Genomic DNA, 23,627 nt, shown 5'->3' on the forward strand with positions numbered 1-23,627 from the left:
GCTATTCCTTACACTCAACACACCATCTCCTGGTTCCAAGTGTTTTAATTGGCTGTCCTTAATGCATGCAATTCTCTTTCTCTCCTCATGTTTGTTTCCTACATTCCCTGGATTCTTTCAAGATTCAGGAAAAATTCTACTCTCTTTTAAAAATCTTTCTCAGTCCTCCTTAATCTTAGTGCTTTCAGTCTAGACTAATTCTAATTTATCTTATATATAGTTTATTTGTCCATAGGTGTTTGCATTTTTTCTCTTCTTTTAGCTTTTTGAGAGAAGAGACTTTAAAATTTCTTTGGTCTTTTTTGGTATTCCAACATTTAGCATAGCATCTGTAACATAAAAGGAGCTTAATAAATATTAGATTGACTGATTTCACTTGATTTAAACTGACAGTTTAATTGGGAGAGAGAAATGACTTTTTCTGTCAGTGAAATTCTCTGACTCATTCCTTTCAGAGTACTTAATCTGTGTCAGATACTGGTAACATGTTATAAGCTTTTGGGATACAAAGACAAAAATGAACCAACTCCTACCTTCAAGAATATTACATTTTTTTGTTGGAAACTTCTGCACTGGGAAATGGTATTTCAATGTGAAGATTATGCTCATCTCTTTGTTAAGATATCAGACACACTATAAGATATATATCACTTAAACCTGAATTTCCAAACTCTAGATCTTAAGGCAATTCTCAAATATATGCTAATATGTATTTTAGGGAAAAAGAAGGAGAAAGGCTAAAGACAGTTCATTTAAAATTTTTTATTTGGGTTGCAAAGAAACACTTTAATTTTAAGCATTAAAGAAGGTTGGAATCTACTCAGGTGTAATGCCAAGCCTGACACTTGCTAGACAAATAACTAGTATTTTAACCATCTTAGAGGTGAAAGTCTTCTTTCTTTGGGAGAAGATGATAAAAATAATTTGGAAAATATGAGATCTAATTAAGAAAAAAAGGGCCAAAGGCTTATACACAATTTTCCATTTCCTTTTTATATATCACAAATATACTCTTCAAGAAGAAAGTCAGAAGATACTTGATACAGTATATTTTAAAATATTTTCTATTATAATAGAATGGAAGCCAATTAATCAATGGCAATGAATTTTCTGAATAAATTGTCTATTTACATTTAGATCTTTGCTAAACAGTAAATTAGAAAAAAGGATAACAATGAAGGAAGGAGACTGCATGCAATTATAATAGCTCATGTTGACCCAAAGAAGTCACTGATGATGAAAAAAGGGAAGTAGAAAAAACCTAAAGCTATTAAGCTTGATCATCTTCATTTCTTGGATTAAGTCAACAAACATTTATTATAAACAAATTTTTGATAATGTCTTTGTTATATTTATAAATCAAAATTTCCCCCACTCTTTATCCTCTTCCCCTCCTAGAGAGCCATCCTCCATTACAAAATAATATTTTAAGACATAAAGAGAAAAAGAAAAAAAATCAGTAAACTGATCAATATGTTGCAAAATTCTGAAAATATGTACCACAAATACCACACTCATAGATCTCATATTACTACAAAGGGGTAGGGTGGAACATCTGTTATCCTTTTGAGCCAGGCTCAAAAAGTATTTTTTGAGATATATATCTACATGTATGCATATATAGATGCATATATATGTGAATGTGTTTATATGCCTGTGTATGTATGTATATGTGTATACACACATGTCATTGTGCTAAATGCTGAGATGTAAAGAAAGAAAAAAAAGACAAAGTTCTTTCCCTCAAGGAGTTCACATTTTAATGGGGGAGATAACACACAAACAAGTATATACATAAAGGATACATACACATGCATAAACACGTACACACACACATCTATATATAGTCTAAATAAGCAGCAATCTCAAGAGGAAGAAAATAGCAGTGAGACAATGGAGGACTAGAAAAGGACTACTTTGGAAGGTATATAGAGCTAAATCTTAAATGAAACCAAAACTTGAAGATGAGCAGGGAAAGTATTTGAGGCATGAGCGACAGCTAGTGAAAAGGTACAGTCAGAAGATGAAATGCTCATTGGTTGCAAAGGTATTCATTCATTCATATATTTATTTTTGTTTCTTTTTTTAAAGCATTATTTATTTACTTAAAACAAATACAAAATAGAAAAAAATGCAATGTACACAGCAAAACATGAGTATTCAACATATAAAACAATAAATTTTCATTTCAAGAAAGCATATATAATAAACACTACATATTGTACTTTAGAGCTATCCATCTTTTCTTTGCTTCCTTGTAGGTTTTCTTTTCTTTCTTCTTCTTTTTTTTTTTTAACTTTTTATTTTTCCACCTTTTCCTTCCCCTTACCATATCCCCCATAAAATTAAGTGCAGGTATATTTATATATACATGTAAATATATGTGTATACATATGCATATATGGATATGCATGCATATATACATATGCATATACATGCAGATAAACACACATATATTTATAATTATACACATATAAATTGTAGACATCTATGTAAGGCCATATTCATTTATCCTCTGTTTCTCTGAAGGCAAATAATATCCTTCTTAAGTCCAAATTTTTTTTTATGTTTTTATAAATACACCAGCTACACAACAGTAATATTACAATCTTATATTGTCTATTTTAAATAGTTTAAAACAATATTGATTAATATGTTTCCCTATTTTTCTTTCTAGATTAAATATATTTTAGCTTTAACTATGTCTGAGATCAGTGATTACTATCCTTGTTTTTCCTAATAAATTCTATTCCTTATCATTATTATTATATTTGTGTGTATCTCTTATTTCCTACCCCTGATGACTCCTCTGCTTTACTTTTATCTGCTACCTTGTCTTGCTATTACTTAACCTACCCTAACTCTAAGGATTCCTCCCATATTCTCTTCCACCCTTTCACTTCCTCTTTATTTGGTTCCCATTAATCTGCACACTTTATCTCATTCCTATTATTCTACATACTCTTCTATGCTCCCCTTTTTCTTTTATTCCCTCTGTCTCTTCTTTTTTTAAAAAAATAAACTTAGAAGATTTTTATATCTTTATCTATTTATCTATCTATTTATCTATCTATCTATCTATCTATATATGTATGTATGTATGTATTGCTTACTCTTTGATACATTTCTAATGAGAGTAGGGTTCCAGAACTAGCAGTCCTCCTCCTCTACATAATTCCTCTGTGTCAGTTTTTCCTCTTACATGCCATTCATATAATGGAATTAGTCTTTTTTTTTTTTTTTAACTTTTTCTACATGATTTTCTTCTTTAGCATCATATTCAGCTCTACCCCAATCTTTCTTTCAAACTACTCAATTATTGATGACCATCTTAGACAGATGGTTTATGTTTCCATGTATAAAACATAAACAGTTTGTCCTTAATGAGTTCCCTTTAGTTTTTGATGTTTACTTTATCTTCTCTTGGATCTTATATGTTGAATTTTCTAATAAGTTTGGGTCTTTTTGCAACAAAATCCTGAAAGCCTGGCAATTTATTGAAAATCCATTTTTTTTCCTGTTCTGGATTATATTAAACTTTGTTGGGTGTGATATTTTTGGCCACAACCCCAGTTCTTTTGTGCTTTGATATATAATGTTCCAAGACCTGCAATCTTTTAATGTTGCTATTAGATCTTATGTAATTCTAATTATTACTTCACTATATTCAATTTTTTCTCTTGTTGCTCATAATATTTTTTCCTTGACCTAGGCTTTTCATGTAGAATCTCTTTCAGGTGGTGAAAAAAAATATTTCCATGTTCCCATCATAGGTTAATACTTTGGGACAATTTTCTATAATTATTTCTTGGATTGTTCTTTTTTTTTTTTTTTTTAAGTTTTCGCTCAATCTCTCATTTGATTTTTAAATCTTTTTTGCATTCAAATCACCTCTAATTGTCCCAATTCCTATTTGTTTTTATTCTCTACATTTTCCCCTGAGGTGCTATTTTGTTTTGTTTGTGGGGACAATCTGGAGAGCTTGGGATTTTTTTTGATCTACACCATCTTCCCAGAATTCTCTTGCAAAGTATTCTTTTAAAATTTGATAGATGCAATGCTGGTATACAAAATGTCTGTAATTATTGGCATAGAAGTTATTATTACCTTGATGATCTTCATGTTCTTGAAATTGACATTGTTACATTTTAAGAGATAATAGATGTAACCATGGCTTGTGAGATTGAAGATATATGAAGAGGATGACATTATGATTATGTCACAGAATGTTGTCCCATCTTAACTGTATATCTTATTTGTGACACCCAGGTAGGTTGGATCAGGTGTTACTCCTCCATGGTACTAGAAGATTCTAGCCCTACTCTGCTCGGAAATACAATACAAGCACTTATGTGAAAATCTAGGGTGCAGGAGTGACTGGGATTCAGGATTCCTGTCTCACTATTTTATGACTCTTTTCCCAGGGCAAAACAAAGACAAAGAGCAAAAATCCTACTACCTTGGTCAAGCAAACATATTCTCTCCTTGCAAAGGGAAAAATGGCAAACAAGGACAAAATTGGTTTAAAGTATAAGGTAATTTCCTAATGGAGGAAAAGCATGGATAATCGTGAAGAGTACTGTTTTATAAAAAATGACTAAGCAATGATGATGAATGGGTACATGTAGCAACCTTGATGAGAAACTTAATAATGCCAGAAGCTCCCAAGTACATTTCTAAATAAAACCAGAATGACAAAAACAACAAAAAGACATAAAATTGAATAGATGTGCCAATATTTATATATTATTTATATATAATATATAGATTATCATTGGGGATGGTAGTACTACCAAATCTGGAATCTAAAACTAATATAATAGTAAGGCAAATGCTGGATATGTATGACTGGCCAATCTTTGTAATTTCCTATGTATTATCTTAAGTTGCTTAACTTCTTTACATCTTAGTTTCTTTCTCTGAAAAGTGAGACAATTGGACTTGATGGCCTCTGTGACTCCTTCAACATAGTTCTATGATTTTCTGATCAGTGTTTTCAATCTCAATAAGTAGTGGATGGCATTGATAATGGTACATCAGAAACTGAAGTAAGGAAAACTACAATAAGTAGTCAAAACCATGCAGAAAAAATCCAAGCTGAAGGTGACACAATTTTGAAAGTATTGGATTGATTTTCAAGATAGTTCAAAAGAGCAAAGATTCCAGAATGGAAAAGGTGATGGGTGATATTATCGTTTGTGTGTGTGTGTGTGTGTGTGTGTGTGTGTGTGTGTATGTATGTGTGTGTGAAGGAATATTTTATTTTATACAAACAAACAAACAAACAAAAGTGAATATAACCAGAAAGACTTTGAGAAAGGTTTGTATTTGAAAGAACTGCAGAATCCTGAATGTAACCCTGAAAAACTAGTTAACTGTTAGTCTATGACATTGCTGTTGTTGATTTTGTTCAGTTATGTCTAATTCTTTGTGACCAGATTTGTCTATGGTGTTTCTTGGCAAAGTTACTGATGTATCTGGTGTCTTTATTTTACAGAAGAGGAACTGAGGCAAATGGGGATTAAGTGACTTGCTTTTAAGTGTCTGAGACTGGATTTGAACTCTGTTTTCAAATCAGACCTGGTGCTCTCTCCATTGCATCAAATTTCTAATAGATAAACACCTTCATTTTCCTTTTGTGCTTAGTCAATTCTGTGGTAGTCTTTCATCTTCCTTATTCTGTTTTTCACTAATTCCATTTAATTCTTCTTCATGAAGAAGTTTCAGGAACCTATCACTTCAATTCTCAACTGCATTTTTGCCTAATTCTTTCCATAAGAGATTTTGTCACTATCATTTTACTGAATAATTCATATAATTTATATCTAAGACTAATAGCTCTTTCTTAATCTTCAACTTATTTTTTGTTCCTTTTCTTAGTCTTGTGTTTTTCTTTTCCTCAAAGACCTCTCAGACTATAATTTCCATAGAATCATTCTTTTGGATTTTTCCATAATGCTCCCTTAGAAATGTTTTTTGGAGCCATCTACTTCTCCCTGCTTTTTTTCCAACAACTACCATCATGCTTTGTGATCTCTATAAAAATTTCATGAGAATGTTCTACACACTTATCAAGTTATGTATCAATGATGAATACATGAGAAGGGATCAAAGATTTAGAGTAAAAGGAAACTTCAGGGCCATTTAGTTCAACGCCTTAATTTTAACAGTTCAATAAAATGAATCACAGAGTGACTTATGCAAGGTTACCCTACTAGTGAGTAGCCAGGGTAGGATTGAACTTACATCCTCTGACTTCAAATTCAGCAATCTCTGTATTAGTCAGGGGAATAGGTAGGCTTTCACCAACAGTTTTCTGTAGCAAATCTGCATCTTCAGTCCTACAATTGACTGAAGATCCTTTGGAATTTCTGTTTTATTTATGATCTCAAAGGGCATTTGATCCAGAAAGAGAAAAATACGTTTGAATGGCTCCTTTGGATACATTCAGATAATATAAAATTCCTTGATAGAGGGAACCACAGAGATCACTTGATCCTCTGAGTAGCAACATCAAACAAGAAATACAATAGGAAAGACAAACAAGACTCCCACAAGGCTAGATGTAAGAAAGAGATTACATATGCATAGTGAAGGGAGTCTCTATGACATTAAGATCATAGATACATTGAAGTAACAATGTATAATTAGAGAAATTACTCTCTTCCTTCCTATCATATACTCAAGTACATATAGCTATAGGTAAAAAAAAAACTTGGTCGTGTTTTCAACATAGATGCAAGAGGGTTTTTATTTCCTGCCATGCCAGAATTCACTACTATTACTCTTTGAGGCCTCAGTTAATGTATGATTTCATGGGGGCTGACTCAGGATGAGTCAATTATTTCCTTTCTACTCTTGAATACCATTCACAGTCAAGAAGTCTGAAGGGTTTCTCCCTTTTTTCTCATGAAAAACAGACTGAATAAAGAGACTAAGGCTAATTGGGGCCATTAGTCTGATAACTCTGAGATAGAGCCATTGTTAGGGTGGAGTGATTGGGTCTTTTCCCCAGGATACTGAATATAGATGACAAAATACACTCATAGTCCTTGAAGTTCTTCAATAGTACAGAAGTAAAAACAAACAAAAAACCCCTCAATACATAACAATAAACAAGCCATCTTTTGGCAAGGTGGTTCTCCACTATTCCAACTCACACTCCCCAGACTCTATATTGAGGTCTTGCTTTATACTGCCTGTCCTGGGCATGTTTTATGGTACATACTGCAGATATAAAAATTCCTGGTTACAGCTCTGATAATGGGTGTGTTGGTTTTTAAAAGTCTGCAGACTTCTGCTCATGAGATGCTCCCCTAGACATCCCATTTCTTCTACTCTGTAGTCTTAATTTTCAGAACATAGAGCCAGTGGTTTCAGAGAACATTCTGTAACTAAGCAGAACCCTGAAGGGTCACCTTCCAGAGAAGAGAATTGTTCTGTTCATTATCTTATGATTATCTAGTAGGCATGCAGGGAGAGTTTGGGAAAATATACAATAAATCTTTCCCCTGTTGTGCCACAGTTCTCTTTAACTGTCCTGACTCAGTTTCCCTGTATGAGTTTCCCTTGTCTCAGTTTCCTTAACTGTTCTGTCTCAATCTCTTTAGTTGTAAATGACCCAGTAAGACTGAGGACTATTTGTTCAAAGGTTATAAATTAGCAAGATAAACAAGAGAGTAGGCCTCCTGACTCTTTTCTGTCCTCAAGGATTTACAATATCCCTCTAAAATATTCCAAGATATCTCATTGATATCGTTACTTCTTTGTATTCAGACAGCCTGTCTCTGGGTTTTCTAGGATTTATGGCCTCCCTATCCTGATAGAGGTTTTCCCTTGCTTCTTACCCCTTCCTTTGTTTAGAGAAAAGGTATTTAAGAAGTTGGGGTTCCTCCATTCATTGCTGGAGGCTGGCGGCTGGCGGCTGGCGGCTGTATGCTGGATGCTGGATTCTTTGAGATGACAGTCTCTTCCAGCCCTGGAACCAACATGGATTCCTTGGTCCCAGTATGTCTTAATCTCTGTCTGACTGGATAATTTGAGAGGAGAGTCCTGTCCAGTCAATCTTAATCTCCCATTAATAAAATATTAAAAACTCTCTAATCTCTCTCCTGTCTCAGTTTCTCCGACATTATACCCCTAAGGTTCTCTTGAGGCACAATACCATTACTCACTTTTTGATTGACACTGAGCTATAAATTAAAAGTTAAACTTCTACAGATTTTTTTCCCTCAAACCATAATTCAATACAATCAAATAAACATTTTTTAATCCAATCTAGCTTCCAATTTCACCACTCAGCTGAAACTGTTTTAAGATTACACACAATCTCTTAAGTAATAAATCCAAAAGCCTTTGTTCAGTCTTCAATTTTCATGACATTTCTGTACCATAAAACATTATTTACCACATTCTTATTTGTATACTCTCTCTTCACTAGGTTTTAATGACACCAATCTCTCCTGGTTCTCTTTCTATTAGCCTGACCACTCACTCCTCAATCTCCTTTGCTAGATCATCATCTATATTTCCCTTTTGTAAATGTCTGCCCTGTCTTGGGCCTTATTTTCTCTATATTCTCTCAATGATCTCATTAATTCCCATATATCAAAATATCATCTCTGCTATAGATGACCCCCATATCTACCTATCCATTTCTCATCTTTCATCTGTGTGTCAAAATATAAACTTTTTGCCAGCTACTTTAGAACAGGGACTGTTTTTTACTTATTTTTCTATCCCTATCTTTATCACAGTATCTGATATATAATAGGAATTAATAAATTTTTATTGATTGATCTCCCATAGTATCTCAAACTCAACATGTCCAAAAAAAGAACTCATTACCTTTCCCCCTTCTCCTAATTTTCCCATATTTATGAAGGTTTCTCATCACCTTCTAAGTGGACAATTATAGAAGCCTCCTCATTGATTTTCTTGATTTAAAAATTTCCCCTTTCTAATCCATCCTCTGAACAACTGCTAAATTAATATCACAAAACATGATTGTGTCATTCTCTGATGAAGAAGACTCATTGACTCCTTTTTGCTTACAAGATGAGGTTCAAACATTTATGTTTGCAATGTAAAACCCTTCATGGTTTGATTTCAACCTATTTTTTAGACTGGTTTCATATTACTTTTTCTTATACAACTTCAGTTCCAGAAAAAAGATCTTTTCCACATATATGACATTCCATATCCTACCTTCATATTTATGTACAAGTTCTTTTTATTTTATGTACAAGTCCTTTCAAATGGTAATGCTCTCTATTCATCTTTGGAATCCCTACTTCCCTTCATGTACAACCTTTTCCATAAGACCTTTTTTCCTCCCCTCACCCCATAGTTCTTAAAGTTTTTGCTTGTTTGAAATAGCTTTAGATTTATTTCATATATATTTAGTATTTACTACTTCATATACACAGTAGAATGTAAGATTGTTGAATTGATTAATGAAGTAATTTGCTCACAGAAAGTACAAAACAATATGCGAAACAATTAACATTTATTAATTCAACCAAGAATGAAGACACTATGTCCATCCTCATGCCATAATTCTATATTATTATTGGTATTCCCATGGATTGCCTCCCCTCATAAAAATGGTAATAATTGTCTTGGTAATAATTTTGAAAAATGAGACTCTTCCCTCTCCTTTCTCCCCAATGAGTACTCAAATCATCCTAAAGTACCCAACTTCCCAAATCCTTTCCCTGTAATTCCCTTCATTTAATACTTTTTACCACAAATGGTACAATGCAATAAGGCTTAGTGTTCTTTCTCAGGGCCCCAGTCCTTCCCCTTGATCACCCCCAGCAGTCTGCCCAGGGCTGTACCCAGGAGTGAAGTGGAAACTGCAGTGCTGGGTCTGCCTTATGTTCCACATCAGCAGATAAAGCCAAAAGTATATTTCTTCCCATGAGCTCCAGGGGGGGCCGAGCAAGATGAGACTTCAGAGATGTATATTTACTTGAGAAACATTTTACCTAATTTAAACTTGTGCTTCTGAAAATCTCTAGTTGCCTAAAAACTTCAGTTCATATAAGTCTTCCTCCAATAAGCCTGATTTGATTCTCCCAATGGCTAATGCTATCCCTCCAAATAAATTGTCTTTTATTTGAATTATTTTGCACATGATCCATCTGTATAACTTATATGTGGACATTTTTGTCTGCTCCTATAGAATGTAAATTCTCATAGGACAGGGACAGATAATTAAGCTGATTGTTGATTGACTGGGTACTTCTCCAAAATGTTGCCTCAAATATGCAGAATCATTTTGGTGGTTCAATCACTATGACTCACGAATATTTTCTATAGTGTATCTTTTCAGGATCTTGCTTAGAGTCTATTTATTCTTGTTTTATATGCAATACTAACAAACTTAACTGTATGATTAGTAAGCCCACAGAAAATTAAAAAGCAGTGATCTTAAATGGGGGAAAGGAGCTCTATAGGCAAGCATACTGAAAATAATGTGAAATAGATTCTGGCAATTTGACAGTGATGGAGGTTATAGAAAAATCTATAAAAGCAGATGAAAATAAACTCAGAAAAAATTTGGTATCCCTTTGACTAAGTGCTTTGTTTACATTCAAAACTTAATTATGCCTTCTATTTCTGTGTCATTATATTGATATTCCTTTGTGATACTGAAGCTTGAAAAGATTGTCTTTATTTTTAAGTTTAAATCTGGCAAAGAAGTATGTTGGTAGCAAGTAATCTATAAGAGTTCATAAGGAAACTGAGTGGACAAGAGCTATTGTTTCTGAGAAAGTAAGAGAAATCAAGAGTGATGATTGTGGATTAGTACTTCTTCTCTGATCATTATTCTCCTCATAACATGTTCTGCCTTTCTGATACCAAGTGGAAACATGTGCAGTGTTTTGAATTTTGCCACCTATCTGTAGTCTAGTGAGGAAAGCCTTTAAGCTACTCTTACTCATGGAAGTAAATTTCATCCTCCGTTTTTTAAAAGTAGACTTCCTTCTGTCATTTCAGTTGGTCCAAAATATTGATCGGTACGTCACTGAAATTCTTTCTGTGTTAAATGGAATTCAAGAAATGATATTTTCTTGTTTTCATATTCAACAAGTCTTTAGGTAAAAAAAGGTTAAGAAAAAAGAAGAGATTTACTGCAACTTATGTAAGATAGGAAAATTACATATTTATTTATAATTCTATAAAGTTATACATGACATAACATACATAACACAATATATAACTATACAATGATATTTCTAATATAATCTTTTATATACATTATACATAAATCATAGTATCAGACATATTATATAAAGAAGGGTAGGTAGCACAGTGCACAGAATGCTACACTTGCATTCAGATAGCCCTAATTTCAAATCTGGCCTCAGACACTTACTAGTTTGTGACTTTGGGCAAGACACTAAATTGCTGTCTCTCTCAGTTTCCTCATTTGTAAGATGGAGATAATAATAGCACCTTTTCCCATGGTTGATGGGAGAATCAAATGAGATAATAATTGTAACATGCTTAATACAGTATTTGGTACATAGTTCTTATTTCCTTTGTGCTTGAAGAGGATCAAACATCACTATGTTGGAGTCCAGGTACAGTGTGGACAATTGAGGCTTATCAATCCAATATAAGCTACCACAAATTGGGCACAAATTATACATATGAACATTTGGAGTGGAGATGTCTCTGAATTTGCACATCTCATATTTCCTTTGAGCTGATACATATTAAGTTTATATAAATATTAGATATTATATATGATATATTATAAAATTATAAATTGTTTTTAAATTTATTTGATAATAAGGGCTTAAATTATATCACATTCTAGGAACAGTGAGAAAAGATATATAAAAAAAAGCAAATTTTTCAGACAAGATGGGAAAGAATTTATTTTTTGAAGTAAAAACAACCCCCCCACCCAGTTTTAATGATTAATTTGTAGACATTTGTGTCCTTATATTCCTTAAGGAATATAATTTAAAATATCCCAATGAAATACACCATTCTAAGTAACAAAGCAAATCAAATGGCTATGTCACTTAGGTCAATGCCTCAGAGGAGAAGATGCCTTTGCTTTTTATAAACATAGAACAAAGAACAGGACTGGGTTGATGAAGAAAATAATATATTTGCTTATAGGGTTGGCAGCATCATAAGGGCAAGGACATGTTCAATTACACTAAGAAGAATGGGCTGGAATTCAGGTAAGCTTAGTAACTCCTTTCTCTGTTCTTAGAGGAAGACTTGATTTATGGGACCCCTCAGCATCCTGAGGTTATTGATAGTGAACCAGGGATTGTAGACTCCCTGGCTCCTACAAGAGAGATAATTCTCCATAATTGTACAAGGACAGGCAAAGTTGAGCAGTATATTTTGTAGAAATATTCCATGTTAGCCTGTAGGCCTTCAAAAATAGTAGACAGATGTCATGGAAGTTTTCAGGAGTGAAGGTATGAGAAATAACAAGTTTTCTTTTAACTGATTCAGAGGGATAGCTGAACTATGATTAAGAAATGTTCATTGTTTGAGATAGTGGTTCAGACTGCCTGATATTCAGCTGAATTACTCTAGGATAGCAGATTTCCTTGAGGAAAGAAGAGAAGAGTGATCAGCAGCAAACTTTTAAACTTAGCACATAGGCAAAAAAAAAAAAGAAGTGTGGATTGAACATCAACAAAAATGATGCAGAATCAATTAAATTTCTTATATGTGTATGTGTGTATATGTGTGTGTGTGTGTGTGTGTGTGTATTCAATTACTAAGGCTTGTTTTATATATTATTATTACTACTACTACTACTACTACTGCTACTACTACTATTACTACTACTACTACTACTACTAAATAGATAATATTTAGATAGTGCTTACTATATGCCAGGCACTATGCTACACACTTTACAATTATTATTCTATTTGATCCTTAAAACAACCCTGATGGATAGGTGCTATTATTACCCTCATTTTATAGATAAGGAAATTGAGGCAAATAGAGGTTAAATTACTTGCTCAGGGTCACACAATAATATATATTATATTGTTCAATTGTCAACTAGATGCTAGGCCTTGTGCTAAGTATTGGAGAACTTACAATTAAATAGAAGACAAGCAAACCAATAAATACAAACAGGTAATTGCAGAATAAATAGGATAGGAAAGGTGCTGAAGTTTAAAGACACTGGGAAAGACTTCCTGTAGAAGATAGGATTTTAGTTGAGAAGCCAAGGAAGTTAGTAGGCAGAAATGAGAAGGGAGTTTATTCCAGGTACAGATGGAATGGAGAATAGTAATAGGAAAATCTCAAAACTGAGAGATGGAGGTTCTTCTTCATCAACACCCAGAAGTCCAGTGTCATTGGATCAGAGTACATGGTGTGAAGTAAGATATAAGAAGACTGGAAAGATGGGATTGGGATGATAGGCTATGAAGAACTTTAATGCTAAACAAAGTCAAATTTAATATTTGATCCTAGAGGTAACCCAGAGACACTGGAATTTTTTGAATTGAGGGTCAGAATTGAACTTTAGGAAAGTGGTTGAAAGGAGTATGTATTGAAGTGGGAGAGACTTGAAGAAGGCAGACTCACCAGGAGTCTCTTTCATTAATCCAGGCATGTAGTAATTAGGGCTTGCTCTACAGTGATGGCAGTATCAAAAGAGGGAAGGATGATATTAAAGAGATGTTACAAAAATGAATTCAATTGATATTGGCAACAGATTGGGTAAGGGAGGTGAGAGTAAAGGATAGCACTTAGATTGAAGGCCAGAGGGAGGATGGTATCATGTTCTATAGTAATAGAAAAGAAGGATTTAAAGAGAATGAATAATAAAAGATTTTATACATGTTGAAAATATATCTAAGAAGTTTATTGTAATTACAGTTTGAGATGTTTGAAAGGCAGTTGGAAATGTGACATTAGAGGTGAGCAGAGAGGTTTGCTAGATAAGTAGATCTGGGAATCATTAGCAAAAAAGATGGTAATTCAATTAATTCATGGCATTACCAAGTGAAATAGTATAAAGGGAAAAAAGATGAGACTCAGGATAAAATTATAGAACCCTTATATTTAAGATAGTTATGTCCTGGAAGAAGATTCAACAAAGTAGATAGAAGAGCAGAAAGATACATTGGGGGATAGGAGAAAAACCAGGAGAAAGTGGTGTCCTAAAAATCTAGAAAAACTGAAGAGAAAGTAATCAACAGGGTCAAAGGCTACAGGGAGGCTGAGGAGAATAAGGATTGAGAAAAAGCTATTGGATTTTGCAATGAAACATGACAATGCATGTATCAAGGTATTTTGTTTGTGTGTGTGTGTGTGTGTGTGTGTGTGTGTGTATGATGTATATATACAGATAACAATCAGCAGCATTTATATAGTTCTTTAGTTTTGAAAAGTGACATTATTTCAGCTTATTATCACGATAATCTTATGAAATAGATATTATTATCTTCCTTTTTACAGATGAAAAAACTGAGGCAGACAGCAGTTAAGTCATGTCAAACCAAGAAGATTTTTTTGTTTCTATGTTATAGGAATGTATTAATTGCTAAAAAGACAAAGAAAAGCAATAATTAGCCTCTCTTTTCCAAGTACTTATAGTTTTGACTTGCCAGGGTCACATAGGCATTTAAGTTTCTGAGGCAGATTTTGGATTAAGTTCTTTCTAACTTTGGATCCATGACTCTATCCACTTTGTCATATAGCTGATGAAATATAGCTATTTATATATTGTGTATATGAATCATCTTCATAGAGATCTGTGGAAGTTATTAAAGTTACCAAGAAAGAAAATATAAAGAAAGAAGAGAATCTAGGACCAAAGTAAGGGTTATCTCCATAGTTACAAAGTGGAATACTGATATTGATATAGCAAAGCAGACTGAGAAGTTGGTGTTAATGAGGAGTGTCTTATCTTTTCTTCAGAAACTTGAGTAAATGAAAAATGGATGAGGGATGATATAAAGGGATTTTGAGAGGTTTGAAAAGGAAAGAAAAAGGAAATCAGAGCATATATCCTCTATTTTTTTCAGTGAAATATGAGATAATACCATCATCTGAGAGGGTCAAGGGAGGAGGTTTTGGAGAGGAGTTCAGCAGAAAAGATTTGAAACAACTGCTGTGAGAAGTGTGATAGAATTATGTAGGACCCAGTTGATATTAGATAACAAAAAGCTAAACCAACTAGATTTCATGTTTGGAAGGGAAGAAAGAGAAACCAGAACTTAGATGATGTCCAAAGAATGTACCAAGAAATCAAGGGATTGGAAGTCAAGGTAAGAATTAAAAATATTTAGGAAGTATAATACATGAGGAGAGATTGAATGATAAGAGACTAAAATCAAATTGAAAAAATTTAAAAGTTCTTGATCAAAGCAGACTATTTGGGAATGATGGCAGGAACAAAGTTGTAACCATTCCTGGGCATGGTTTAGATGGAGTAAAGGAATCTGTCATGGTAATTAAGGGAAAGGGCTGAGATTTTATAGTGTTTATAGGAATAATAACATCTGCAATTGTTTTCAAGTCCCTTAGTCTAAGGGCATAAACTAAGATTGCGAAGAACATCGAGAAAGAAGACAATGATCTGAGTGGTGGTATCTGGACTGGGTGATATCTTTGGGTAAAGTCAGGTGTGAGTTGATAAATATTTAACAACTGACTTTACAAAAAAAAAGTGTACATATAATTTTAAGTTAAATCTATATTGTTGACATTTTCTCTATCACTTTCTTAAGTAAAACAATAAACCAAGCTTTAATTTGTAGCATTAACCTATTTCTGAGATGTAAATGTTTACACTGAAAATTTGATAATCAGTTCTTGGGAGCTGGTTCAATGTGGCTCCAGCACATTCCTGGGTAGAGCAAACCTTAAAAGAGGAAAAGTTGTTTAGTGAAAGGGGTAGAGAGATAGTAAGATTTTGGCAATGGAGAAAAGAAGCATTCTAACTCCACTTTAGCAATCTTATGTGATGAAAGAGAAACAATAGTACAAGAAAAGATATACCAGTATCCTGGTGTTCTGGTATTCTGAAAAGGATAGCCAGAGGTATAGTGTCAGCTGGCAAAATCAGGTGTTTTTGATTATCAGAAAATGCAAAGAGCATGAGATACGGGTGTTCCAAATGAGGGAAAATTTGTTATTATGGAATAGAAATTCCAGAGAGCACAATAGAAGAGGCAGGAAGAATTAGAGTGAGTTAAGTTTGAGGTGGGCGAGGATCAAGATAAGAGTATTGGGGAAAGGAAGAGAAAGATGAAATTTGTGGCAAGCCAGGGATTCAGTATCACTGGGATTGAGAGATAAAGAAATATTGAGAGTTTGGTAGCAAGAATAGATGTCAGGGAGGAGGGGTTCTATTGATGATACTACATGAGTGAAAGGTTCCCTGTCTCTTCTCCTCCTTGGACTGCTTTGACTCCCCTTTGAAGTATCTTGGTTCCTTGTCATTGTGTTGTGATTTTCTCTGGAGGAATTTGGTGCTCAGGGTATTCTCAATTGTAGAAATGACCTGATATTGATTTTTTGTCTGGGGAACACACCTTTTTTTTTTTTATAATAGCTTTTATTTTCAAAATACATGCAAAGATAGTTTTCAACATTCATTCTTGCAATAATCTGTTTCAAGTTTTTCTCTCTTTTCCAAACCCTAACTCCCCTAAAAAGCAAGCAATCCACTATAGCATGCCTGTATCCTTATGTGGAGGCCACCCTCATAATATTACCTGGATTTTACTGTAATTATAAGCTCTTTGAGGACAAAGGAGACCTATGTCTTAGTTTCTTTTTCTTCCATAGTGCTGGATTTATGGGATTACATAACTTATATAGGAAATAGATCTTTGTAAGCTTCAAATTCATCCCCTTGATTTTATAGAGAAAGAAATTAAGAATCAGCAAATAAAAGTGATTTGTTCAATACCACACAATTAGTAATAAAAAGAACTCGTAATCAAATCCATTCTCCAACTCTAAATCCAATGTTTACCCCTGTACCATTCTTTCTTTCCCTATAGTGGATATTTAATGAGTACAGATTGATTTAAATTTCCCGGAAGCGAGACTTCCACTTCTGTAGCCCGACTTCCACTTCTGTACACCAGATGGACCATTGTTCATAGCTGTATATTTATAAAGTACAGCATACTTCTGGGGATGGAGCCAAGAAGGCAGAATAAAAAAGTTGATCCCTCTCAACATTCCTATCCAAATGATTTTAAAATAATGCTGCAAATATAATTTTATAATGGCAGAACCAACAAAAGGCCAGAGGAAGACATACTTTCAACCCAAAACAATATAGGAGATTGGAAATAGATTTATGACATGGGAAAGAAGACTGGTCTGGAGCCCACATGGAGGAAATATCAATGGTGGGAGTAGGTGGTAGACAGAGAAGCAGCAGCAACACTCAATTCAAAGCTGATAAGAAGACCTGGCAATTGGTCAGAAAGAGATTACAAGGTACTCCTCAACTAGTACTAGGTGCAGGACCATATGCTGTTTGGCAACTTCATGCACCGAATATATACACACCTCAGGCTCATAGTTCAAGAGCAAAGAGAGAGTACTTTCAATTAAGAGGGATTGGAAGCCTCAAAGGACAGTATCACTTGTGGTCTCATGAGATCAGGAACCCTGAGGAACAGTATCATTTCCAGTCTCATTGGAGGAGGGGCCCCGAGAAATAGTATTTGTTGCAATTCCAAGAGATCAGGCCTTTCTTGGGTAAGGAACAGATTGTACACTAAGAAAGCAGGGTTCTCTTCAGATCATGCCACCTTGGAAGCATTGAAAAATTCTAAACTTCCAAAAAATTCCAAAACTACTTCTGAAAATAGTAGTTCAAAAATATCTGAAGCTTCAGACAGAGCCCCTTACCTTATACTCCAGAAGCAAAGGCCAACATTAATATAAAGTTCCAACTCAAGAAAAAGGGTGGGAAAAATGAGCAAACAATTAAAAAAAAACTGACTGTGAAAAACTTTTATAGTGACAGAAGTGACAGAAATTCCAGAAAAAGACAATGAAGTTAAAATACCCACAAGCAAAGTCTCAATGGGAAAATGAATTGGATAAAAGTCCCAAAAGAATTCCTAAAAGAAGTAAAATATGATTTTCACAATCAAATAAGAATAGTAGAGGGAGAATTAGGTAAAGAAGTGAAAACCAAGGAAAAAAAATTATGAAAAGACAATCAACAGCTTGCTAAAAGAGGCACACAAATACTGAAAAAAAAACCACTTTAAAAAGCAGAATTGGCCAAATGGAAAAAGATGTACAAAAATTCATTTGCAAAAAAGATTCTATGAAAAACAGAATCAGGCAAGTGGAAACTAATGGCTCCATGATAAATCAAGAAACAATACAACAAAGTCAAAAGAATTAAAAAAATTAGAAGAATATTTGAAATTTTTCATTGCAAAAATAACTGACTTGGAAAATAGATTGAGGAGAGATAATTTAAGAATTATTGTATTATCTGAAAGCCATGATAACAAAAGATCTTAGACATTACATTACAAATAATTGTCAGGGAAAACTGCCCTAATACCCTAGAAGTAAAGGTTAAAATAGAAATCAAAAGATTCTACTTATCACAATCTGAAAGCAATCTCAAAGCAAAAACTCTTGGGGATATTAAAGCCCAATTTCCAAACTCCCAGGTTTACAACCTACCAAAATATCACATTCCAAATTTTTTGTTCCTATGGTATAACAGGTACTAAATTTTAGTGAAATTGATGGTGGTGCCACAGAATTTAAATGGTTTCTTTTCTTGTTGCTTAAATTATTTTCTCTTTGACCTGGCAGCTCTGAAAATGGAGAATATTTACTGAAATGAAGTATTTTCAAAAATTCTTGATGAAAAGACCAGAGTTGAATAGAAAATCTAATTTTCAATTACAAAACTCAAGAGAAGCATGAAACAGTAAACATGGAAAGTAAATTATAAAGGACTCAATAGTTTTATTTTTTAGCTTTCTATATGAGAAGATAATATATATATATATCTTTTTTTTTTGCTAATACATATATCTTCAAAGAACTTCATCACTTTTAGGACAGTTAGAAAGATTTGCCATAGAAAGAGAGTGCAGAAATTATTCAATTATTTTGGAATGATATGAAAATGGGTATGTGAGAAATAAAGATGCTCTGGAAGAATAGGAAGGAAGAATGGAGGAAATTATCTCATATAAAAGAACTATTCAGAGTTTTTAAATAGAGGAGAAAGCAATGTGCATGGGAAAACAATGATAGAATCTCACATCTAAATTGGTTGAAATAAAGGAGCATGTATGTACATTCTCAACTGAAAATATAAAATATAAATCTATCTTATCCCAGAGGGAAGTAGGAGAGGAAGGGAATAAAAAAAGGGAGGAGATGATAAAAGGGAAGACAAGTAAAATAAGGCAATGGATAGAAGTTATACAAACTTTAGAAGAAGGACAGAGAGAAAAGAGAAGGATAAATAAAAAAAATGAAATGGAAGTAAACATATGATTAGTGATAATAACTATGAATGGGATGAACTCACCCATAAAATGGAATCAGAGAGCAGAATGGATTAGAAACCAGAATTCAACAATGTGTTGTTCATAAGAAATACACCTGAAACAGAGAAACATACAAAAAAAGTTAAAATAAGGATCTGAAGCAGAATCTAATATTTGGTTGAGCTGAAAAAAGGCAGGGGTAACAATCATGATCTTAAACAAAACAAAAACAAAAATAGACTTAAGAAGTATAATCAGGAAAATACATTTCTAAAAAGTACCACAGACAATGAAGTAATATAAATTTTTAAATAATAACTCTCTAATAAAGGCCTCATTTTTCAAATATTTAGCAAATATAGAATTAAAATTTATATAAATAAAAACCTATTCTCCAATTGATATATTGTCAAAGGATATAAATATGCAGTTTTCAGAAGAGCTAGCTATCATCATATGAAAAAAAAATGCTCCAAATAACCATTGATTAGAGAAAGGCAAATTAAAATAAGCTCTGATGTAAAATCTCACACCCATCAGAAATTCCCAATACTAATGGGAATGAGGAAATAAATATATATATATATACACATTGATGAAATGTTGATAGATTAGTGAATTGGTTCAACCAGGCTGGATTACAGTTTTGAATTATGTCCAAAGGCCTATAAGCCTATGAATACCTATTAATTCATCAATACTACTAATAGGACTTTACTTCAAAAAGATAAAAGAAAAAGAAAAAAATACTTATATGTACAAAAATATTTAGCAGCTCTTTTTGAAAAAAAGTTTTTAAAAGCTTCTTTTTAAAGAACTTGAAATCAAGCTGATGCTAATCAATTGAAAAATATCTGAACAATTTGTGACTTATTTTTGTGATGGAATACAATTGTGCTGTGGGAAAATATAAATAGGGATGGTTTTAGGAAAAAAACATGCCAAGATCTATGTGAGCTGATTCAAAGTGAAATGAGAAGAAGCAGAAGATCATTATGTATAGTAATAACAATTTGTAATGATGATGTGAAAGATTTGGTTACTCTGATCAGTACAATGATCCAATATATTTCCAAAGGTCACATAATGGAAAAATTCTATCTCTAGAGAGAAAACTAATGAAATTTTAATGCAAATTGAAGTATGATTTTCTCATTCTCTTTATTTTTGGGTTCCTTTTAAAATGATGGTTAATATGGAAAAAATGATTTGCATGATTTCACACGTATAATTGATATCATATTGTTTAGCTTCTTGGTGGGTGGGATCAGCATGGGAGGAAAGGAGAGATTTTGGAACTCAAAATTAAAAAAAGCAAAGAATGTTAAAATAAATTAACTAAGAATATATCTAAAAAGAAAGTGAATAGTACAGAGGAAAAAAGAAAAGTTAAATGCATTTCAGGAAGAAATAGACAGTAAAACTATACTAATGGAGGCCTTCTTCAATTTTCCCTTCCAGCTAGGTAAATTTAATTATAAAATAAATAAAAAATGTCAAGGAAATGAATAGAATTTTAGAAAAGTTAAATCTGATAGACCTATGGGGGAATGAATAAGAATGGAAAAGAATATTCCTTTTTCTGAGTTGTAAATGACAGCTTTCCAAAAATTGACAATGCATTAGGACACAAAAACTTAAAACCAAATAAAAAAAAGAAGAAACATTAAATGTATCCTTTCCAGATAATATTGCAATAAAAATACATTTAACAAAGGGCCATGAAAGCATAGATTAAAAGTTAATTGTAAAATAAATAATCTAATTTTAAAGAATGAGTGTGTCAATGAACAAATTATAGAAGTAATAATCACATTAAAGAGAATGACAGCAATGAGACAGCATTCCAAAATTTGTGGGATGCAACTAAATCAATACTTAAGGGAAAATTTACATGTCTAAATGCTTACATTAATAAAAGAGAAAAAAAAGCAGATAAATAAATTGATCATGCAACATCAATAATAACAAAAACTAGAAAAAAAAACAAGATAAAAATTGTCAATGAAACAGCGAAATTCTGGAAAAAGGAGAGATTAATTAAGTGGAAATTAAAAAACCTAATAAAATTAGGAGCTGATTTAATAAAAAGAACAACAAAATAGATAAATGATTGGTTAATTTGTTTTAAAAAAGAAAGAAGAAAAATGAAAAGGGTGAATTTATCACTAAGGAAAAAAAATTAAAACTATTATTAGAAAATATTTTGCCCAATTATATGAAAGTAAAACTGAAAATCTAAGTGAAATAGATTAATATTTACAAAAAAAAATAAACTGAAAAAGAAATTAGGAAAAGAAATAGCAAGTCATAAATAAACACCCTAAGGAAAAAAAAATTCTCAGGATCAGATGGATTCACAAATGAATTCTATCAAACAGTTATTGAATAATCAGTCTCAATAATATATAGACTATTTGAAAACAAAAAAACAGATAAAGAAAAAGTCCTAACAAATCCCTATTATGACACAAATATTGTTTTGATATCTATACCAGGAAGCACAAAAACAAAGAAAGAAACTACAGATCAATTTCCTTAATGAATATTGGTAAGAAATTTTTTACATAAAATACTAATAGATTAAAGCAATATATCACAACAATCATATACTATGACTAGATGGATTTATACCAGGAATTCAGGGCTGTTCAATATTAGAAAAACTATCACCTTAATTGACCTCATCAATAACAATAGGAACAAAAATAATATGATTATATAATAGATGCTGAAAAAGGCCTTGACAAAATATAACACCCATTCCTATTAAAATGCCCAGAAAACATAGGAATTGATGGATCCTATCTTAAAATGATGATTAGTTTCTATGTAAAACCAAGAGCAATCATGATTTGGGCTGAATTAGGGATAAATGAAGTCTTCTCAATAAGATCAACTGTGAAGTAAGAATGTCCTTCATTACCACTTGTATTCAATATTGTATTGAAAATATTAACAATAGCAATTAGACCCCCAAAAAAGAATGAATAAAAATTGGCAAAGATAAAACAAAGACTACCACTCTTAGCAAATAATATGATGGTATAGTTAGGGAATTCTAGGGAATCAACTAAAAAACTAGTTGAAATAACAATTTTAGCAACATCACAGGATTCGAAGTAAATCCACTTAATTCATCAGTATTTCTATATATTACCAACAAAGTCTATCATGAAGATCTAGAAAGAGAAATTCCATTTGAAATAATTATAGTTTACTTAAAGTATTTGGAAATTTACCTACCAAGACAATCGCAGGATTTATATATACACAATTACAAAATACTTTTCACACAAAGACAGATCTCTACAATTGGAGAAATATTGTTTGTGGATAGGCTGAGCCAATATAATAAAAATGACAATTCTATCTAAATGAATTTACTTATTGTGTCATACCTATTAAGCTACCAAATAATCATTGTATAAAGCTAGAAAAATAGTAAGAAATTCATCTGAAACAAAAAAAGATAAAATATATCAAGAGAATCAATGAAAAAAAAATTGGAGGGTAACCTTAAGAGTATCAGATTTTAAACTGGATTTAGTACTACAATTTTTGTACAAAGAGGATTTTTTCTATCACACACAGTAACCACAACATTGTGTGATTAACTTTGATAGATTTTGCTCTTCAGCAAACAATTTAGTACTAGATATAGAGTGGTAGATCAGTAGAATAGATTAGTAATAATACTAGTATACATAATATTAGTAAGAAATGACTGCAATATCTAGTGTTTTAATTTTAAACTCAAAGATTTAAACTTTTGGCATAAGAATACAATATTTGATAACAAATATTGCTGGGAAAATTGGAAAGCAGCTTGGCAGAGACTACTTATAGACCAACATCTTGCAACATATACAGAGAAAAGATTAAAATGATTAAAGAATTTAAATGTAAATTGTGTTATTATAGGTAAATTAGGAGAACATGAGGAAAGGTACCTGTCAGATCTATGAATAAAGGAAGAGTTTGTGACCAAACAAAAGCTAGAGGGGATTATGGATTTTGATTATGTGAAATTACAAAGTTTTGCACAAACAAAACTAATGCAGCCAAAATGAGAAAGAAAGCAAGAAATTGGAAAAATGCAGTGTTTCTCTGCTAAAAGTT

At 32.4% G+C, this 23,627-nt stretch overlaps 1 long non-coding RNA gene across 1 annotated transcript in view; it reads right to left on the reverse strand.

The window, feature by feature from the left end:
* The window catches only part of LOC127552428 (uncharacterized), a 42,590-nt gene that overhangs the window by 16,892 nt on the left and 2,071 nt on the right, over positions 1-23,627 (reverse strand). Inside the window, exon 2 of the long non-coding RNA XR_007951380.1 lies at positions 19,547-19,620. This is a non-coding gene — a long non-coding RNA (uncharacterized LOC127552428). The remainder of the gene's footprint in view (positions 1-19,546; positions 19,621-23,627) is intronic.

The sequence above is a fragment of the Antechinus flavipes genome, chromosome 2, assembly GCF_016432865.1.
Source record: "Antechinus flavipes isolate AdamAnt ecotype Samford, QLD, Australia chromosome 2, AdamAnt_v2, whole genome shotgun sequence".
NCBI lineage: Eukaryota > Metazoa > Chordata > Mammalia > Dasyuromorphia > Dasyuridae > Antechinus > Antechinus flavipes.